Source organism: Anser anser (genome assembly GCF_964211835.1).
Source record: "Anser anser genome assembly, chromosome: 7".
In the NCBI taxonomy this organism is placed as follows: Eukaryota; Metazoa; Chordata; class Aves; order Anseriformes; family Anatidae; genus Anser; species Anser anser.
Genome location: NC_139727.1, coordinates 19,729,546 through 19,749,373, shown reverse-complemented (window position 1 = coordinate 19,749,373; position 19,828 = coordinate 19,729,546). Strand labels below are relative to the sequence as shown.

The following is a 19,828-nucleotide window of genomic DNA, read 5'->3' as shown; positions in this document are numbered from 1 at the left end:
TGGGAGGTGGGAAGTGGCAGTAACTGGAGTCCTGAGCAGCGAGCGATGGCACGTAGGCTCCCCATCGATGCAGCGACAGATGTGTTGGAGCCCTTGCCAGATAATGTTGTGGGCAGAGTTTAAATGGGATCAAGGGGAGGCTGAACAAATATTTGGATGAAATACTCCCTGAGGGTTGCTAAATACAGGCTCAGGAAACTGCTGGAGCTGAAAATAGTCAAAGGCTCAGCCTTGTCTGAGACAGGGAGTGCTGTTTAGTTGCCTTGATTGAACGGGTACAGCAGAACAGTTGTGAGGTTTTGTTGCACAGGGACATCATGAGAATAAAAGCACTGAAGCTTGGGGTGACTGGATTCAAGGGTAGTAATAGAGGAGGCAAATGCCAAACATAGTATTCTCCTGGAGAAGCTGGCAGCCCATGGCTTGGACAGGTTTGCTGGGTTAAAAACTGGCTGGATGGCTGGGTCCAAAGAGTGGTGGTGAATGGAGTGAAATCCAGCTGGTCACCGGTCACCAGTGGTGTTCTCCAGTGGTTGGTGTTGGGGCCCTTCCTCTTTAATATCTTTACTGATGTCTTAGATGAGGGAATTGAGTGCACCCCCGGTAAGTTTGCAGATGACACCAAGTTGGGGGGCTGTGTTGATGTGTTGAGAGGGTAGGAAGGCCCTGCAGAGGGACCTGGACAGGATGGGTCGATGGGCAGAGGCCAAGGGGATGATGTTCAACACGGCTAAGTGCCGGCTTCTGCACTTCGGTCACAACAACCCCATGCAACACTACAGGCTTGGGGCAGGGTGGCTGGAAAGCTGTGCAGAGGAAAAGGACCTGGGGGTGTTGGTCGATGCTCGCCTGAACATGAGCCAGCAGTGTGCCCAGGTGGCCAAGAAGGCCAACGGCATCCTGGCTTGTATCAGGACTCGTGCAGCCAGCAGGACCAGGGAGGTGATCGTCCTCCTGTACTCTGCTCTGGTGAGGCCACACCTCGAGTGCTGTGTTCAGCTTTGGGCCCCTCACTACAAGAAGGCCATCGAGGCCCTGGAGCGTGTCCAGAGAAGGGCTACGAAGCTGGTGAAGGGCCCGGCACACAAGGCCTGTGAGGGGCAGCTGGGGGCACTGGGGTTGTTTAGTCTGGAGCAGAGGAGGCTCAGGGGAGACCTCATTGCTCTCTCCAGCTACCTGAAAGGAAGCTGTGGGGAGCTGGGGGTCGGCCTCTTCTCAGAGGTAACTAGTGATAGGACTAGAGGGAATGGCCTCAAGTTGCACCAGGGGCAGTTCAGGTTGGGAATTAGGAGACATTTCTTCTCAGAGAGAGTGATTAGGCATTGGGACGGGTTGCCCAGGGAGGTGGTGGAGTCACTGTCCCTGGAGGTGTTTAAGGAAAGGTTGGACATGGTGCTTAGGGACATGGTTTAGTGGGTGACATTGGTGGTAGGGGGATGGTTGGACCAGATGATCTTGGAGGTCTTTTCCCACCTTAATGATTCTATGATTTTATAATCTTTTATAATCTTCCTTGGTGCTTGACGGCAGCATCAAAGGGAATCTCTGCAGAAAACAGTCCCAGAGGTCACATACATGGGCTCCAGCCTGCAGGGGCTGTGAAAATGATACTTTCATGATTTTTTCCAAGCTGGAGATCTCTCAGATGGGAACAACCCAGGAGGAAGAGTCCATTGATCTACCTGGGTGCTGGCAACTTTCATTTTACAGCCTTTCTTCGAAATTTTCTTAGATAGCAAGGTGGATTGAAAACAAGGTTGAAATGGAGTGGTTGCTCAAGCAGTGTGTACGTGGTGGTGTTTATTGTTCTGTACCACCAAAACTATCCCATAAATCTGCTCTGTAGAAGAGGCCCATGTAAAAAGTATTGAATGACATTTTAAAAGCCGATTTATTTATTTTTTAAGCCAAGAAGTCTCCTTTATAAATTTCATATAAACACTGCTAGCAGCACATTTTTGTATACTCAAAAGATCTTCAGCTGCTGCAATAATTTAGGGAAAACTGCTTGGATACATTTTTGGTATATTTGCCAGATAAGTGTGTTGTTTTTTGTTTGTTTGTTTTCCCCCTTTTTTTTTTCTTTTCAATTCAGCACTTCAGTGGGGATCTTGGTGTGCCTCGTGAAGCAGGTTGTTTTTAGTTTACCTGCAAAGCTGGAGCAATAAACACAAAGCTCATCAGCACATCTCCCCAGCTGTCCTGCTACATATCCCCATGTCTTTCTGCCTAGGAAAACCATTGGCACCCACTGGTACTTCTGGAATTTAATGCACTTTGCCCAAGCGCCCCATGTCCTCAGAGGAGCAGCGAGCTCTGATGCGGAGCAGCTGACAAAGTGGACATTCAGTCACCAGCAGAGGATCATGTTCCAGAAAGCAAATCTGAACTAGCACTTTTAACCCTGCTGGAGCTGAAAACCCATGCAACAGATCTGTTTTTGTACTACAGCTGTTTCCCTTAACCTCTCCAGATTGCACGGTCTGTAACTGAGCTCATCTCTTTGCTCTGCTCGTGATCTGTGCGTAACCGTAATGGCATCCATCCAAGTCTCCCCTTTTGTCCGTGCTGTCATTGCCACTACTCTGCAGGAACCACTTTGTCCAACTTCACTAAGTCTTAAACTTGCAGTAATTGTTATCAGATTAAAATCTGAAAAATGTAGGTGTGAGAAACACAATTTCCCAACTCTCCAGTCAGTGAATGGTGCAGCTCCTTTTGCCAAACCAGTTATTCTGATTTCTATCTTTATTAAAAACAGAAAAAAATACCCCAAGTATTAAACAGTAGGTGTTGTCACAAAGTCCAATAGAAACATTGAGGTCTTCTGCTCTTTGGAGAGAAAACTGATGCCTTGTTTTTAATGCTCTCCATTTTTAAATATGCTAGCAAAGTTGACACCTGTTCACCTGTTGTTTCAAAGAACCTGTGAATTGAAGAGCTAAGTTTAAAGTGGCGTAGTTTGTTTCTGAGTCAACAGATAACTTGATAGGAAGGCTTTGGGGTGTGAAGTTGTGTGTTTAGATACGGTGTAAATTCTGATGCATGAAGTTGCTTTCAGGTGGAGGTGAACCATTTCCGTCTCCATCCCCTTTGCAGAAGCATGTAAACCATGGTTGTTGTGGAGTCCTCAGCTTGCAACCCATTCTCCTCCAGCTCCTAGAATGGAAAATGATCCAACCAAGATGCCAAACACAGGTTTGGTGGGTAAAAATAAGCGATATGATTCAAAGTAGTGGTCACCAGTGACAGAAGATGGGAAAGTTCCAGTCCTGTTATTGTCTCTTCCAAGAGCAGCAGCAAGGTCCATAGCTCCGGTCATGCCCTGCATGCCTTATTGCTGAAACGTTTGCCTGATGACCTCTCAAGGTATGTTACACAACAGGTCATGGAATGAAGTGAATGTTTGATTTCCTAGGAGTTTTGGGAGAAGAGGCATGTGACCTTTTTTGAGTATGTTTACTGATCTCAAGTTGAGGGAACCCTTCAGGAGTTTGCCAGTTTTCAAGGAGCATGAGTTTTGGAAGCTGATGTTGCGGCAGACAGTACGTCGTTCAGAAAGCTGTTATAACAGCGTACTTACGATGCTTATCAAAGGTGAGACTTTCAAGAAAATCCTTCTAATATATCTTTGTGTATATGAGTGTGTGCATGTGTACCTATACACATATGCATGAGTTAATAGTGGAAACTGTCTTCCAAATACTGATCCGGAAAATACTGTCTTTCTAAATAATTAGACCTTGGGTTTTTATAACCTGAGGTAATTACCTAGACAGATCCAATCTGAATAAAACACTGGCTATTCTGAAAGTTACCTGACTATGAGTTAGTTGCTTACTTTTCTTAATGTTTTTCAACCTAGTAATAACTTGCTGTATTAGAACTAACTAATTTTAGTTTTGTTGTTTCCAAGTATTTTCAGGTTAATCTAGGAAACCTGGAGCATCCTACCCTGGAGGGTCTGTTGAAAATGCCAGTATGTACAAAGGTGCTTCTCATTGTATCCTCCTGGTGTGGAATTTCCAAGTGTTCCTGGGGCTGTTAGTACCCTAAATGATGAGGAGGCTCACAGAAACATCAGGGCTTGATTTGTGGAGCAGTGTGTCCTGTAAGGTGCTATTTGGAAGGTAGAGCAAGAAACTGGGGAGGAGGCTTGAGGGGGGGAGTGTTGTTTCTGGGAACAGTAGAAGAGACCATGTCACCTGAACAGGATAGATATTTGTTGCATATTTGTCATTTAGATCTTGTCTGATGTGACCTAAAAGTAAATCTAGTCAACAGTCAAACAGGACTTTGGGTCTGGTCGTTTCTTGCTGGAAGTTGGCTTCCTCCCTTATGACGTCTGCTCTGTCTGGTGTAGCTATTCAGGAAAGGACTTGAGCATTTTGACTTCTTAACTGGTGCTCATGCAGTCCTTTTGGACACTTCTAAAAATTGTGCTTTGCCTTTCTTGCAGCATAAACTGGAAACCAAGGCTTGGTGTGTTATTTTGGCCGGTTTTATTCAGGCTAGTGAGGTGGGTGCACAGATGCCTTAGACATGAATATGAGCACAGTTGTGTACTTCCATAAAAGTACAGAATGATTTAATAGTGAAGGAAGTGCTTGCTGCAAGGATTATCTTTCATTTTGTCAGTGATGTCTTTTGAGCTTCCTCCCTTCGGTTTTGTTCACAGCGCTCTGTTAGGGGGCTCGGGCACTGGAAGAACTAAACAAAGGTAATCCTGTGAATAAATCACGCGGCTTTGCATAACCGTGTCGCCCTTGGTCATAATAACAACAGTTTTCTTGGGGCTGTGGGACGCTAGGGCTGACTTTTGCAGCATGCCAACATACAGAAAGGGGATGTTTCGGGGCTTCCTCCCTTAATGCTTCACCAAGCACCAATCAAAAATGCAGTGTGTGGCAGCGGGGAATCGCCTCTAAATCTTCTTAATGGAAATGAGAACCGAAATATTTTGCCTTTTACAATCAGAGACAGAAGAGTAAAGTGGATGTTAGCTTAAAATACAGCAGCAAAAGCTGAAGGAGGGGGGAAAAGTCAGTATTTGGATAAGGGTTTCTGCACTGCAGGTCTGTGTACTTAAAGCAATTGAAGATCACTTCTTTTCTTATGTACCCTTTCGCTGGGGAGTGAATGCTAGGTTAGGATTAGCCATATGATTTTATTGTCCCTGCAGAAAGGGTGTAGAGGCAAACTACTATAAGTTAAGAGTCCTTTGCAAAATAGTTCAATGATTAGCATGCCTTCGGAGATGTGTTGTGTAAGCATCACAAATTTTACTGGCTTCCTGTGTTCAAAGAATTAACTGTGAGCAGGATTAAAATGATATCTTAGACGCTGGTTAAAACATTCTCTCAAAACCCCTGACGTTGTCTTCTATCAATTTGACTTTTTAATCGACAAGCATACTCTGTTGGTGAACTTGGCACAAGTGATCTGTTCAGGCGGAACTTCTCCCCATGTATTTTAAGGAGTACTTCAGCATGTCTGAGAAATGAGGAGCAAACACGCCAGGGAAATGTGGAAATAGGCCTGTGTTCCTGTGCTAGGGCGTAAAAGGAAAATGCTATTCTAATCACCAAGGTGCCTTTTCTGAGGAACAGTCAGTAGCCAGTTAATCCTGCTTTTGCAGACATTCCTGATCCTTGCTGTTTGCGTTGGATAAGAAAGTAAGAGGACAGCCCACTCTTGCTCCCTTTGCAGCGCTGCTGCTTGCGTATGCGTGTTAAGTGGGAGGGAGAAGAGGAGAATCCCCAACTCCAAAGCTTTGTGTCTGTGCTTTGAGAGAGACATTTTTACTTCTTTGGCTTGGAAAATGGCCCTTGGTACTTAGATTTGGACACACATTCACCAGAATCCTAGTGACGGTTGATTCCCTTACAGTTCTGCATGGGCGATGAAGACAGTAGCATTCATTTGAGAAAACATTCGAGCGTCAATGAAAGAAATGATAGGCTCTCTCTGGAAATCCTGCAGGTTCTGCAAGCTGTAGTCTATTTAAATAGCATTTGTTACAGGTGCAGCTTCAGCTCAGCCTGTCCTCAGCTTGGGGTGGGTGGGTGTGCATGCATGCACATGCTGGTTATGATGGATTGGGTCAGAGGATTTGAAATGCTGCATGATACACCATGAATAAGCTATAGGTGCTCTGCGGGGTGTTGTAGAAGGCTCTGGACAGGTACTTCTTGCCCATCCTGTGATGTGGAGAGCGTGACTGGCTGGCATCTTCAGGAACTGATAGCATCAAAACCATCAGAAGTGCTTCTCAGCTGATGCTTCTGTGTCAAAGAAATGTTCAGGATATTAAAAACAAGTGGTATCACAGAGTTGAATGCTGTCATCTTACGTGCTAAAACGGAAGTGGGCTTCTCTTGTGCCATTATGCCTTGCTACTGCTGAACAGCTCCAGGAGTGGAGCTCCTTGGGTAGATCCTTTGGGATCTGGCTGGCTGGGGAACCGCTCGTCCAAAGGGTGTGTTGGTGTCTGAGCGCCGGCTTGCGCCCCACTGCCTCTTGGATCAGGGGATCAAGTCCAGGAGCTTCCTGCGGGGACACGGGCAGCGTTACAGCAGCTGATGGGCAGCTTTTGGGGCATGGTGAAACTTGGCAGAGATGAGTGCCTGAGAGCACTCTATGACGTGTTTGGGAGGGTGGCTGTTGTCAGGAGATAAGAGTGCGGTTACTCACGAGAACAGGGCCTTCCCCCTTTTTCCCCCTAACTGGAGACTGGTGGGTGTTTGTGGGGTGGGTAGCAAGCCTTCGGTTTTGCGAGCGTCCTGCAGGGCAGGGTGGCAGGGACTTTACTGCCTGCAGGTCTCTGCAGCTCCGTCAGGACAGACAGAAGCCGTCTGATGTCCAGCCTCTAGCCCAGTGGTATGCCTTCTTGTCTCCCTCCAAAGCTGGGGCTTGGGTGAGGAGTGTGTTTGCTTCCCAGCTATGGCCCGAGCAGTCCTGCCTGCTGCTGCTGCCCCCAACGTGTGGCTGTGCACAAGTCTGGTGTCCACGGAGCAGTTGGAGGGGACGGAGAGAAGCCTGTCACCGTTGTGCTGCCCCTGGTGGATTTTGGCCAAGTGCATTTCAATTTTATGTTTTATCTTTGCTTCTGTGCGAGTGCTTTCTTTATTGTAAAGTTATCTTGAAGACCAGGAGAAAAGGCTTTTGTCCCTCCCCATGCATCAACTTACTTGTTATCTCCTTTGATGCCTGGATCAGAGCCTGGGTGACTTTACCAGCTCCTGCCAGAGAGAATTTTGGGAAGGCTGCCGCACACAGTAGCGGAGCTGCTCTCCGTGTGATGCCACGAAGTAGGAGCAGAAGCACTCCAGACCCCCTCCGGATCTGACAAACGCTGCTATAGGCCTTGTGTGGACACAGGGTTCCTCTGTTTCCGTGACTTTCGGGAAATGCTGTTTTTAAAGCGCAGCTGCCTAGGTTAGCACAGTGCTTTACAACATATTCCAGCTACTGGTAGATCTTGAGGCAATCTTCACGTTATAATCATGGTAATGCTTTTAATAGGAGGCTAGGTGGTAGCACTTCTTTCTTAACACATAATAATAATTATATATATATTTTTATAGTGACTCTTATGACTACGTGAGCAGCAGCCGGCAGCAGGTCTTCTGGGCTTTGACTGTCATAGTCATAGTGAGCTTCTAACCTGATGAACCGAGTTCTCTGGGTAGGAAGGCAATTTTGGGTAAGTAAGTGAATTTTGTGTTTTTAAGGACGTGTGTTTTGGAGCAGTGTGCTTCTCAATACGTTGTTTATTGTAAGCTGATATTAAATGTGACCTGAATATGGATAAATTCTTGTTTTGGACTTGCACTGGCAGGTATCCATTTTTGCTTTGGTTTAATCATTTTTTGCGTGTGTGCCAATGGCAGCCTTCAGCATTGGCAGCAGTCTGTGGTTCTTGCTTGTGTATTTGTAACTTCTGACTTAATGTCCTGCAGCTGCATGGCAGTGTTTCGTTTGGCACCTGTACTGCCTGGTTGCTTTAAGGGAGGCTTTCATTCAATGACATAGCTTACTAGCAAATACATAATGATTCACTCCATTTTCTGTTAGCTTAGACACTAAGTGCCAGCCTGGTGCTTTCTCTCCATTCAAGAAAACAGTCCAACTCCAGTACTAAATTGTACAATCTTAGCGTGAAGGATGTGTTAGGTTGGTTTCTTTTTCCTTCCAGTTTAGAATAACTTGAGAGCAAAACTTCAGAGGATACAGTTGTGTATAATTACTACAAAAAGACTACATATAAGGAAATCTTTGCCCTTCTGGCTGTTGAAGCCTGCGATATACGGAGTAGACGACCAGACTGGCGGTTGGAATGCCTGGTTTCTGTTCCCAGTTTTGGCTTTGACGTAGATGAATGACCTGCAAAAGGAAAAATAAATTGGGCGTGTGCCCTTTTTTGTTGCTTGTAGTTCTGTTTTGTTTTGTTTTTCTTTCAGTAATCCTTTGAAGCTGTGCAAGGATTTGCTGAGGCATCTTTTAAGATTCTTTCATGGTTTTTGTTGGGTTTGATCTCTGCAGAAAGGCCCATGACTGATGTAAAAGCTGGAGAGGGAGGTATCGTAAGAACTGGAAAATAAAAGCAGCGGCTATTGAGCATAGACATTTTTGAGGGAAAAAAAATGTATTTTAAACAGTCATTTGTTTGTGTGCAACCCTAGTGACGAGCATATTGAATGAAACAAGTTTTTGGTGCCCTCAGCTCTTAGTTGGAAAAGCTGCTTCCTTTTTCTCTAGATGTTTTTGAAAATCAGTGAGACTAAACTGGCTGGTCCTGCATGGCCTCAGTGACAGAGCAGAAGAGCAACTCTAAGTTGTGGTTCTGCCTAATCCGGTTGTAATTCTTCCTGTGGGTGCCCCAAGCAAACTTGTTTTTAGAAAAATTGGTTTTAGCACCTTTCCTACAGAGGTCCCAGTGCTGTGCACCTCTAAATCTCAAGTGTCATACAACAAAATATTAAATAGTGCTTCCACAGATAGTGTAGGAAATATGGTCAGTAAACAGAAATAATGGGAAAAATACTGAGACTAAAAATCAACAATGCTAAAATTGGGGAAATTTATTTATTTATTTGTTTTGCTGCATGTAACACTAATCATTATGGGCACGGGTTAGTTTTGGAGTTGCTGTTTTCTGAAAGCTGACATCTATTTGACAGTTTTTCTAGACTGGAAATTCGAGACTGTTTTCATCAGAGTCCTGAAACCTTTCTGTTTCCCCAAATGTATAAATATTGAGAGTGGAAGACACCTTTACTCCAGACAGCAGAAGCTCCCCTCACTGTATTGATTCACCTTTTACTTCCTCTGGGTTCAATGTACAGATGCTATGAATAATGTAGTCATCTATTTTTTAAGTTGAATGCAGGTTTAATAGGGGTTGAATATTATTATTGCACGTACAGTGCAAGAGGTGCAAGGTTGCTTTGTTCCTGCTAAATGAGAAAGGTTCAAACCAGGCACTGTTGGGCACGTGGCACAACCTTGTAATTTATGTTGAGAAATTACTCGCAGATGCGTTGGTATCTTTGACTTCTGTATGATTTGTGTACTTGTCTCGGTATATGGCAGTGTATGTCCCAAACTCAGAGGGTCACAAAGTACTCATTGCTGAAATCTAGGGGTCTACTATGGTGGAATAGCAAGATTCTGCTGGCTCTTCAGTGGTGTTTATTTTGTGAATCGGTCATAAAAACAACCCTGTCCTCAATTGTTAGCTTTGCAGAACTTGAGCCTTAAAATAATCCAGGAAGCCTTTTGTTACATAAACATAACTCATCCTTCAGCTTGGTGCTATAGTTGCTTGCTACATTTGCTTCAAAATTTAAACTGTGGCGTCCTGGAAAGAGAAACCCTCCCAAATTTTTAGGTAGCACTTGATGGTTCTGACCATAGCAGCCCTCTCCACGTGGAGAGCAAAGCAAATGATTGCTGTATCATCAGTGTAACAGTGACTATTGAAAGCAGACATTGCACCGTGTAAAGCAGTCTTTTGTGGCTAGAACTTAACTTCTCTTTATGATTTTTTTTTAAACTTATTACTAACGAGTATGCTTATACCTACCATATTTAATTCCACAGGAATAGAGCTTCTAAGTATGTGGTTTCTTTCTGTAAATATTGCTTCTAAACAAGTAATTTGGGCAAAAAGAAAAGGAAGTGTATGAATATGGCAAGGGATTGGAATGGTTAAAATTAAATTCCAGTGCAGACTACGTGGTAGTTTAACAGCTATGAGATTTTCAGCCATTAGATTTCCCAATTAAATGAGCAACAGTTGGCTAGAACAGGTGCTTTAAAAAAAAAAGTGAAATGTCGAATGCATGGGAGATAATCTCCCATTAAAAGCGCTGTCTGTGGTTTCTGGGTGTTGTCTTGCACACGTAAGAGCACCTTGGGGAAAACTATTAATCACGTAACTGACTGCAAATTTGGGGGTTTTGTGGCATTGACTACTTAAGTGATTACTTTGCTCTGCTAGGGATGACTGAGCTTGAAGCTGCTGATGAGCGTGGAGGTGATGTGGCAGGCTGCAGCCTGGGAGCTGCTTGCTGTGTGAGTGCTGCTGCTGTTTGCTCTCTGCTCGTGGTAGGCAGCCCCTTGTCCAGCAGCACCTGGAGTTTGCCACCTGGCTGCGGGGTTTACGCCGCCTCTCCGGGAGCGCGCGGGGACCTTCTCAGCTCCGGCTGACTCCCCTGCTGACCTCCCCCTGCTCCTCCCAGAGGCACACGAGCTGCACGCGCTCAGCTCTTGTAGAAGTGGGAATGGCAGGTAGGTGTCGCGGGCTTTGCATGGAGGGTTTTGGTATAGAGTGCACAGGTTGCGTTTCAGAAGTTGAAGAGTGAATCCTTGCACTCCCCACTCCCCAGGAGTACCCGAGTCCGGTCTGCGGTCTGTGCTGCCGCCGCCTCCTCTCGCGCCGTTTACCAAGAGGGGTGAGGAGTCCAAGAGAGGAGAGATGCGATGCTTTAATATCATGGGCAGTAATCCAAAACGAAAGGTTTAACTGAGTTTTGGAGCAGGTATTTTGTGCCCTTTGCTTGGTTTGTTTGAATTGATCCGCTTTGACTCTGGTATCTTCCCTAGCCTTTGCTGCTTATTTAATATGTCTGGTTCTCAGCGAGTGGGTACCACAAAGCAGGTTGCTGTCAATAGTTTGTGTTGTTTCCCCATTCATTTTCCCTTAAACACAGAGCTTGGGAAAGGCAAAGGGTGCAATAGCAGGAAGTGACTGCAGCTTATGGAAACAGGCTGTACCTGCCCGGGTTACTCCTCCTTAATCCGGAGAGTGAATCTTCCTTCTCTGGGTTGTTTGTCAACTGCATTAGCAACGACTGGCCCTTTGTCCTGGGGCTGGCTCTGCATTGCTCTGAGGTTGATTCACAGCGTATAGAAAAGAGAAAACGGGCTTTCTGTCGTGCTTTGCATCTTCTGCTGGTGCTCCTTTTGGCTTTGGCTTAATCATTGCTACTAATCAGTTCCCACGTACGTACCTGAGCCTTCAGTTGGGTTTGGCCAATGCCTGGCTCCTTCCAAGTGCCAGAGCATCTACCTGGCACACCTGGGGGTGGGGCAGGGCTCTAGGCAAGCACTGAAGCTTCTCGTAGCCCCAACTGTGCGCTGCTTGAGAAGCAAATGTCTGTACATGCGGGCTCTGTCTGAAGGGCATTTAGTGCAATGAAGTACAGCACAGCTTTTTCGCAACCTTTTTCACTTCCTTTGGAGGCTGAGCATACACTCAGGGCTGCTCCCTGCGGCTCTTCCTCTAGCTCTTAGCATGCAGATGAAATTCCAACTATTATGTTACTAAAAGCCTAATGCAAATGTTATTTTGTGCTGAAGTTGTGCTGGAAATGGTTCAAAATGTGCTGTTTATTTGGTTTCACAAGGAGAACACCATCTTGCCGGTCTCTAATTTTGCTTTGCTCTCTGGCTGCGAGTTAGAAATGTAAAGACTAAGCACGCTTGGCTTGCAGTTTGGGGTGATACTCTGCATTTATATCTGGTCTCTCTGCATTCAGAAGACTTGTGTTCAAAGCATTTGAAGCATCATCAGCCCATCCTTGTAGTCCGCAACCCAGGCAACACAGACTGGTGATACTTGTGGGCTCTGTGCCTTTTTGGAAGCTGTATTATTAATCTGTTGTTTTCCCCCAGCTTCAGTCATGGGAGGTATCCGGCACGCTGTATTCCCATGTTGAATTAGACCCTATTAAATAGCTTTCTTATCAGAGACTCTTATGGGCTCATTTCATTCATTATTTTAGCAATGGACATGGTTGTTCTAAACTAGTCTGTGGCTTTGCAGTTTTATTATTCCACACATTATATGGTTATCAGGATTCTTGCACAAGATGCTTTCTTTCACTTCATTTGTTAAATGTTTTTCTGTGTTCACATGAATCTGTGTTTTCAGGATGCCTTAAAACAAAAAGGTTTTCCTTCTGTCCTTTGCTTCTTCCCCCTTCCTCTGCTGTCCCCGTTTCCACTGAAGAGTTGAAAGGCTGTTAGCAACTGTTTTGACAGGAGATTTGCATGTACTTCTTAAGAAGCTAAAATGTTGTAGCTGATGTGTTTTGCTCCATGGTGATAGATATGTAGCCAAGGATGGGTAGAGTATTCGGTTTTAAAATGTCGAAGGATTTTATAGTCCCTACTGAGGATGTCTGCTCTGTCACCAGAGTCCTCTGCGACTGTCCTAGCTGTTCAAATCGTGTGTGCATCCAAGCTACGTTAAATTTTTGCTAGGCAAATTTAAATATCATCTTGTTTAGAGCACTTTCCTACCTTGGGGCTCCTCCCTGCCATTTTCTGCGTTGTGGAGCTCTTCATTTCAGCTGTCTCCTGACATTGATGCATTGTTAAATTCCCCAAGCTTTACTAATAGTTTCTTGGAAAGCTCTTGGAAAGCTCATGTAAATATAGCCCTGGGAGCACCCTGACCTGTACAGCACGTCATGAAGGGTGAGTGGCGGCAGAGGTGAGGAACACGCTTTGCACAAACACTGTTTTTATTGTTTGGATATGCTAACTCTGCTTGCAAAGTTGCTTCAGGTGTTTGGTAGAAGCTGTCGACAACCCAGATTAGGCCAATGCCCTCCTCAGCCCGATGCAGCTACTTGTCTGCCCCCTGCCAAAGATTTGGACGGTCTGCATCTGCCAGCACAACTGCCCTTCCATTATGCTGGTTTGTCCGACTCTGTCTGCTCCAAAAATAATAATCCTGCATGAGAAACATTTAAATGAAGCCAGCAGCAGATGTGAAATGGAGTGCTGCAGACAAGGCAGAGGTAGAATAACAGGTCTGGGCATAGCAGGCAACAGGGAAAGCATGTGTCTCAGCTGAAATCAATTGCAACACCTAGCCTGCTCTTCCGCTTCATATATTTGTCTTCTGTGTTTCAGTCTTCTGTGAAGTTTCTGTGGGCAGGCAGCTGAAAAACAAGAATGCAGAGACACTGACTCTGATTTTTGCATTGCTCTACAGTTTTTGCTGATTCTCTTAAAGTCTTCAGACAGTTTATCTAGCAAACCTACTGCTAAATGGATGATCTAATTCCCAGCGAATGCTGTGATCTTAAATATTACCCTACATCACAGAAATTATTTGAAAACTGGTGTGTATTCTTCAAGCTGTCGGTTGTCTTTCAGCATCCTCTGTGTTCTTTCATCTTTAAACGCTTGTTCTGAAGCTGAGGTGAACTTACCTGTCAGCAGTTACAAGGCTGTCTCTTCTTGTCTCCTACTCCTTAATCATAGCTGTACCTGGCAGTTTAAATGTTGTTTACAAAGGAGATAAGGCAAGTAGCTGTGTTGTAGCTGCTCTTTCTCTAAATGATTTTTTTCATACTCCAGTAATATTCAGCACAAGGTTGTGTTTGTGCTCTGTGAGGATGTCAGCTTGCTTTTGGCTTGCAAAGCCAACACGTGGTCTCTCTTCGTCACTGCTAAGGACTAATTAATGCCATGGGCAAGTCTATCACAGCTAAAGGACATCTCTGTGAGTAAGTCACTGCTAGCTTTGAAGCATCGGTTAGGTTTGGGGTTTGTTGGCAAGGTGGTAACAGCCTCGAGCCACATATGGGTTCTTTTAAGTGATCTGTTTTTAGAGCAATAGTCATGTGATAGCTTAAGATACTTGATCACAAATACCATAACCACTAAATTGTAACTTGTGTACAAAAATACACCAATTTCTGCCAGATTTCACCAAAGTGTTCTGTTGAGAGACAGGTTGTGTAATGAATAGACAGCACCCTCATTGGATTTTAATGTTATCTGATATGCTATGGATGCCATGTTAAAATTATGAAATACAGGAGCATACCACAAGGGTAAAGAGTTTAACACTTTTGTGGCTGTTACTTGGCCAGATTCTGTAGGATTCAGATTTACAGACTGCATCAGGCCGTGCTTTAGCTCCTATTTGCTGAGCTGAAGCAGCTGGTATGAAAGGGAGCTCATTCTGTGTGGAGGGGAAAGTACTTTGGGTACTTGGCTGCACGGCTCGAATGCATCACTGCTTGCACACACAATTGCCTAGCAAAAAGGTAAGGGGGTAACAGCAGATGAGTCGTTGTTTGCATTTCTTCACTGTCAAGAAGTGGCTTAGTTAGGAGGCTTTAATTGGAGCCTCTTTCCTATGCTACGGGCGTTGTTAACTGCGTTCCAGACACAGATCAAAACTACAGCCCGTAAACTTCAAGGGATACTGAATGCAGGTCATTGGGGTTCCTGTTACAATTTGTTAATTCAAGAGCTTTGGTGTTGATTGTCTTGTGAAAATATGATACTGCTGGAAAACTTGTTCTAGAGCTAAAAGACAGCAGCTGCTTTGAGAGCTGTCAAACTGGTGTTATCCTTCTCTTCATCAGTTGGACATAAAAATGAATGCAGCCTTGATACTTGCAGTCTTTAAATATGTACAGCGTAGTTTGTGTGTGGTGTGTCGGTCTGGCATGGTGCATTCTTGTCCTAAAGCAACATTTGATAAGTACCTCATCCTCCCTCCCAGCACAGTGTGAAGTGCCACTTCTGGTCTGGACAGAACTGTCAGGAGGGCTTAAGGTAAGGCAAGGGAAGGCAGTTGCTTTTTGGCAATTTCTGGCATAATGGCATTCATCTTCATCTGTGTTTGATCAAAGATTGAAGGCACAGTAACCCTGTGTGTGCCCTGCTCATGCTTTGCTCCTTGCTGTTCAGAGATGGGATTCTGGGGGCGGAGGGTTTTATTTAGCTGTTCAGAAGGAGGGTCTGCAAGACAGCATACAACAAAACAAGACACTGATGTTAGCTGGAGTGCTTTCTGGTGGCCGTTGAATTGTTACAAACCCAAGAAGTAGCCAGAAAATCTCTTTTCACAGCCTTTTTCTCTTATGGAGTTCTGGGTCATCTGCTTACCTTGTCTTGATGGAGTAGCTGGGAGGGAGAGGTGAGGCCAACTTTCTGCAGATTTCTCTCCCACTGTAGGGAACAACCAAGCGCAGAAGAACTGCTGGATTCTCAGTCATCTTTTTGAGTCTGCAGTGGCAGCAGGGAGGCACAGAGGCTGAGATGAAAATGAATCGAGTTGTAAAGCTTGCACAGAAAGAGTGCACAGTAATTCAGGATACGGGAGAGTCTCTAGGAGGAGTGCAGAGCCTGACAAACTGTCTCATTGCTCCTTCCCTGTCCCTTACCCTTGCTTGAGCTGATTGGACCCCGATGAAAAGCACACACTGGAAGCAGTCAGCATGGCTAGCCACTGAAAGCCATGCATCCACCAAACGGGAATCTTGGTCCTATCTCTCATAGTGCTGTCCCCAGGTATTTTAGTTATGTGTTTTTGAAGTCCCACCATGCATCTCAACTCTGTTATATTCATTTGTAGAGAAATTGTTTCACTATCTTCCACGTTTTTGGCTGTTGAGCTGTTCAGGAGTACATTCGGGGTCAGTAGCCGGCTGTCCCTGTGCACTGTGAATGTGGGGTGGAGAAGGGAGTGGGTCAGTGGAGAAGGGAAGGGAGCATCCAACAGCCAGAATGAGGGAGAGGAGGTAAGCGCTGGCGAGACTCTCCAGAGGGGTAGCCTTAGGCCAGGCAGTGCCTTTTCAGAGACCGCATTCCCATAATTTTAATTTTACAAGGGAGGACTTTTGGAAACCTGAAATTCCAGACCAGGAGGTGGAGTCCCCAGAGCAAGTTCCTGGACCTGTAGATGTAATCTCTCATTCTTTCCTGAAGTGAGGGATTTGATGCTCGCTTGTGAGTGGAAGCCTTGTTATCACTGCAACCAAATCAGTCCTGTCTATTCCAAACACTGTCGCAAACAGTGCAGCAGGAGTGCCAGGCAGACTGGCCTAAGAAAGAGTTTTTTACTCCACAGCCTTACAAGGCAGATGAAGACTAAGAAACTTAAGTGAACTTGCATCAACACTCATGCAGATTGTTGTCTGCATCCTGCTGCTGTTTGCTTGTGCAGGGTTCATTGTTGCTGCAAAAGTCACACTACATCTGAAGTTCTTTCTCTAGCCACTTGTAATCCCACTGCTTGTTGGTGAAATGTCCACCTAAGTTGTTTTTTTAATGTTTCTGTGCTGATTGTTTAGTTTTAGCAGGAAAATCTTTCTATTCAGCCAGTGTTTGCTTCTCTGTGGTGATTCACACAAGTGAAAATAAGTGCTTCAAAGCAAATCTGTACTGACATTGTGTTGGGAGGAATTTGCAGTTTCATGTACTGAACCCTGGGGAAAAAAAACATATGTCCTGGCAAGAATTTTGGGATACAGCCCTGCCCCTTGGCATGCTGTGCCTACCATGGCACAAAACATAGTGGGTGTGCTGTTCCCACGTGAAGAGAGGAAGCAAGCGTGTGTCCAGCCTAAATGAGGTGAAGAATCTGGTATACGGTGAGCAGTTAGTGAAGCTGCAAAGTACCTAAGGGTAACTAAAAACAGACAAACAACAAGAACAACAACACAAAAAACCAACAGAGGTTTTTCCTGTGTGCATCAATAGAGGTCATTTTGCTGATATTGTATCAGGAAATAATAAATACAAGGATGGAGGAAGGCTTTAATTTTATTCTTACTTAATTTGGAGATCCATACAATAACCAGAAAGGCAAAGAAGGGGATGAATGTTCTTGAGAACAAAACAACAAGCTACTGCTAAATATAAAATATATTTAAAATGTATATATAAATGTATTTGTATATCCATGATTCCCTGCATCTTCAATGCCAGCTGCTCTACCATCTCAAAAAAAAAAGAGCAAAGTTTGGCAAAGGATCATGAAGGTAATCAAAGGCACAGAGCAGCTTTTGTATAAGAGGAGCTGCACAAACTTTGGCTCTTCGTCTTGGAGAAGAAATGGTTGTGAGCGGAGGAAGTGAGAAGAGGAATGTTATGAAAAGCATGAGTAGAGCATGACTGTACTCAGGCCCTCCCCATTCAAAAAAAAGCAGTCTCAAATAAAATGAGGAAGCAACAAGCTTATAACAAGGGAAAGTTTTTCTTTGAGTAATGCTTTCTTTTCAGTGGTGCGCAGTTAAGCTTGGGTATTCCCTGCTGCAGGTGCTGGAAGATCAGAGGTTAAAAGGAGTTAGGATAAAATCTAGCTGTATCTATTAAAGATGGCATCTCCTGGCTCAGAGAGAAAGGTTACTGAAGCAGCATTTTAGAGGAAGGTAGTGTCTTCTTTGCTAAACTTGCTGCAGAAGCATGAAATTTAATTTTGTATGTATGTAATTAATACTACTTCTCTGTTTTCAAATGCCATGTCATATCTATTTGTGCTAACGCTGGGGCTGCAAGTTGGAGGAGCAGATTAAATGTGGGATTTCTTGGCTTCTGCATGATTTGAATTTTTTGGAAGCTAATGAAAAACAGGCATGTAGAGGCAAATGATTCAGGTGATCAGAAGTTGGCATTTAAGATCAGGTTATAGCTGAAGTTGCCTTGGATAATTTGCTGCATCGCTTGACCAGAGTTTCGCGATCCGGAGCTGACAGCAGAGTGCCCGTAGCTGGGTGCTGGCATGGCAGCATGCCTCCGGTGCCTGGGGGAACGATCAGGTTACCCTGATGTGTCGGAGGCAGGCTGCAGTGTGTTCCTGCCGGCCTGGATTTCAGCCTGACGTAATATTTGGGTATGCCTGAAACTGGGATTGCACCACTGAAGTCACCTGGGCGGTGAGGAGGGGAAAGGTTTCCTGCACAGCACACTGCTTGGAACTACCGGGTCTGTTTGCTCAGCTACTGTGTAAAACAACCAAATTTCTCAGAGATTCTGGGGCTCGACAGTGTGTGGGTGTTGGAGGCTCTGGGAGGAGAAGGAGAATGGAGGTGGAAGAAAGCCCTTCGGGGGGGATTTGATGTGCTAGAAAGAAGTTGGCAGCTATAAACTGTGAACCACTTATTTTGTGTTGAGAGGAAAGACTCTGAGGAGGAGATGTTTAAAAATTTATGCTGGACTGACTGGGGTGAAAACCCAAGTGCGGGTAAAGATGTAGCTTATAGGCACACAAACAGCAGCTTTGCAGCGGTGTGGAGCTGAACAGCGATGCCCTGAAACTGGAGAAGGCAGTGGCCAGCATGCTGGACGAGAGTCTCAGTTCACAACAGGCTTCATCCCAAGGCATGGATTCAGTGACCTGCTTGGCAACCTCAAGAGCAGATTTGTAGTGATTTATCCCTCGTCTGATCCCTTCTCTGTCTCTGGTGCTCTCTGATTGCTCTTGTCTATTGCGATGAAGGGGCCTCCGCTGTATTTTCGAGTGAGGTGGAAAGCTGTTGACCTGCTTTGCTTCCTCTAAAAAGCAAGTGGTAGTTCTTAAGACAGTAAGAACAGGATTTCTGAATGTGCTTGGACTGAATTTGCTACGAGGAACTGAAAAAGTGTAAAAGGTGACTGACAGACAGGAAAGCATGTATTGATTGCACAGCGACAATAGATTCATAGACAGTTTAATTTATAAAAATTGTTTATAAATATAGCTATAAGCAGTTAGGAAATTGGATTTAAAAGCCTAAACTTTGCTATAATCTAAAGATCTTTCTACAGTTTTTTTTCTATCCCATCTGCTGAGTTCTTCACTCAGGGCTGAGACGTCACATGGCAGCAAGAGAGCCAAGAGAAGTGACGCATCTTGGTATCCCATGGTAACTCTCTCTTTTCCTTCAATTTTAGCTCGTTTGCTTTGCTACCAGACAGAATAACCTGACTGTGGGATAAGATTTGCTTTGCTCAAAAAAGGTGAGGGTTAAGACGCGATGTTTTTACTCGCTAAAATGATTTGCCCACGGTAATCCCAACTGGCCTTTAAAAAATAAAACAAACAAACAAACCCAGAAAACTAGGTGCTCACCAGCCTAATTTCTCAACCTGCATGAAGCTTTGGTGGGGGCTTTGGCTGTGCGTTTGCCATTCAGGATGTTGAAGCTTGTGTGAGAAACTTGCAAACCACAAGTATATCTCCTACAAGCATCTGTTGGGCTCAGAGGTAAAACATGCACCAAAGCTAAATTTGCAATTCGAGTCTTACAGTTCACAGGTTTTGCTGCTGGAAACTTGTTAGGTGAGTTGGTTTTTTTTCCTTTAAAACTCCATCATCTTTTTTATCTGTTTTATATAGTTACTGACTTGATCTTTAATTAGCAACACCTGACATATCTTAGAAGAAAAGCTCTTGATTTTGCATTCGGATATGTTGATATTATTTAGGATTCTGCTTTTGTTTTTTAAAATGTATTGCTTAAACCCATTTTCTGTTCTATGCCTAAATATTTTCTGCTAACTATATTGTATCCAAAGAGCAGCAGTACCA

The 19,828-nt window shown here is 44.6% G+C and overlaps 1 protein-coding gene across 11 annotated transcripts in view; it reads left to right on the top strand.

The window, feature by feature from the left end:
* SGMS1 (sphingomyelin synthase 1) overlaps positions 1–19,828 on the top strand; it is a 92,775-nt gene that overhangs the window by 17,349 nt on the left and 55,598 nt on the right. For 4 of the 11 annotated variants that reach the window (XM_083844507.1, XM_083844506.1, XM_083844508.1 and 1 more), the window contains exon 2: positions 7,587–7,705. The exons of 4 other annotated variants lie outside the window; for them this stretch is intronic. The gene's annotated coding sequence lies outside the window, so the exon portion shown is untranslated. Of the gene's footprint in view, positions 1–4,582; positions 6,880–7,275; positions 7,509–7,586; positions 7,706–19,828 lie in introns of those variants that run through there. 3 more of the 11 variants (XM_083844513.1, XM_083844518.1, XM_083844510.1) reach the window with 2 other exon arrangements.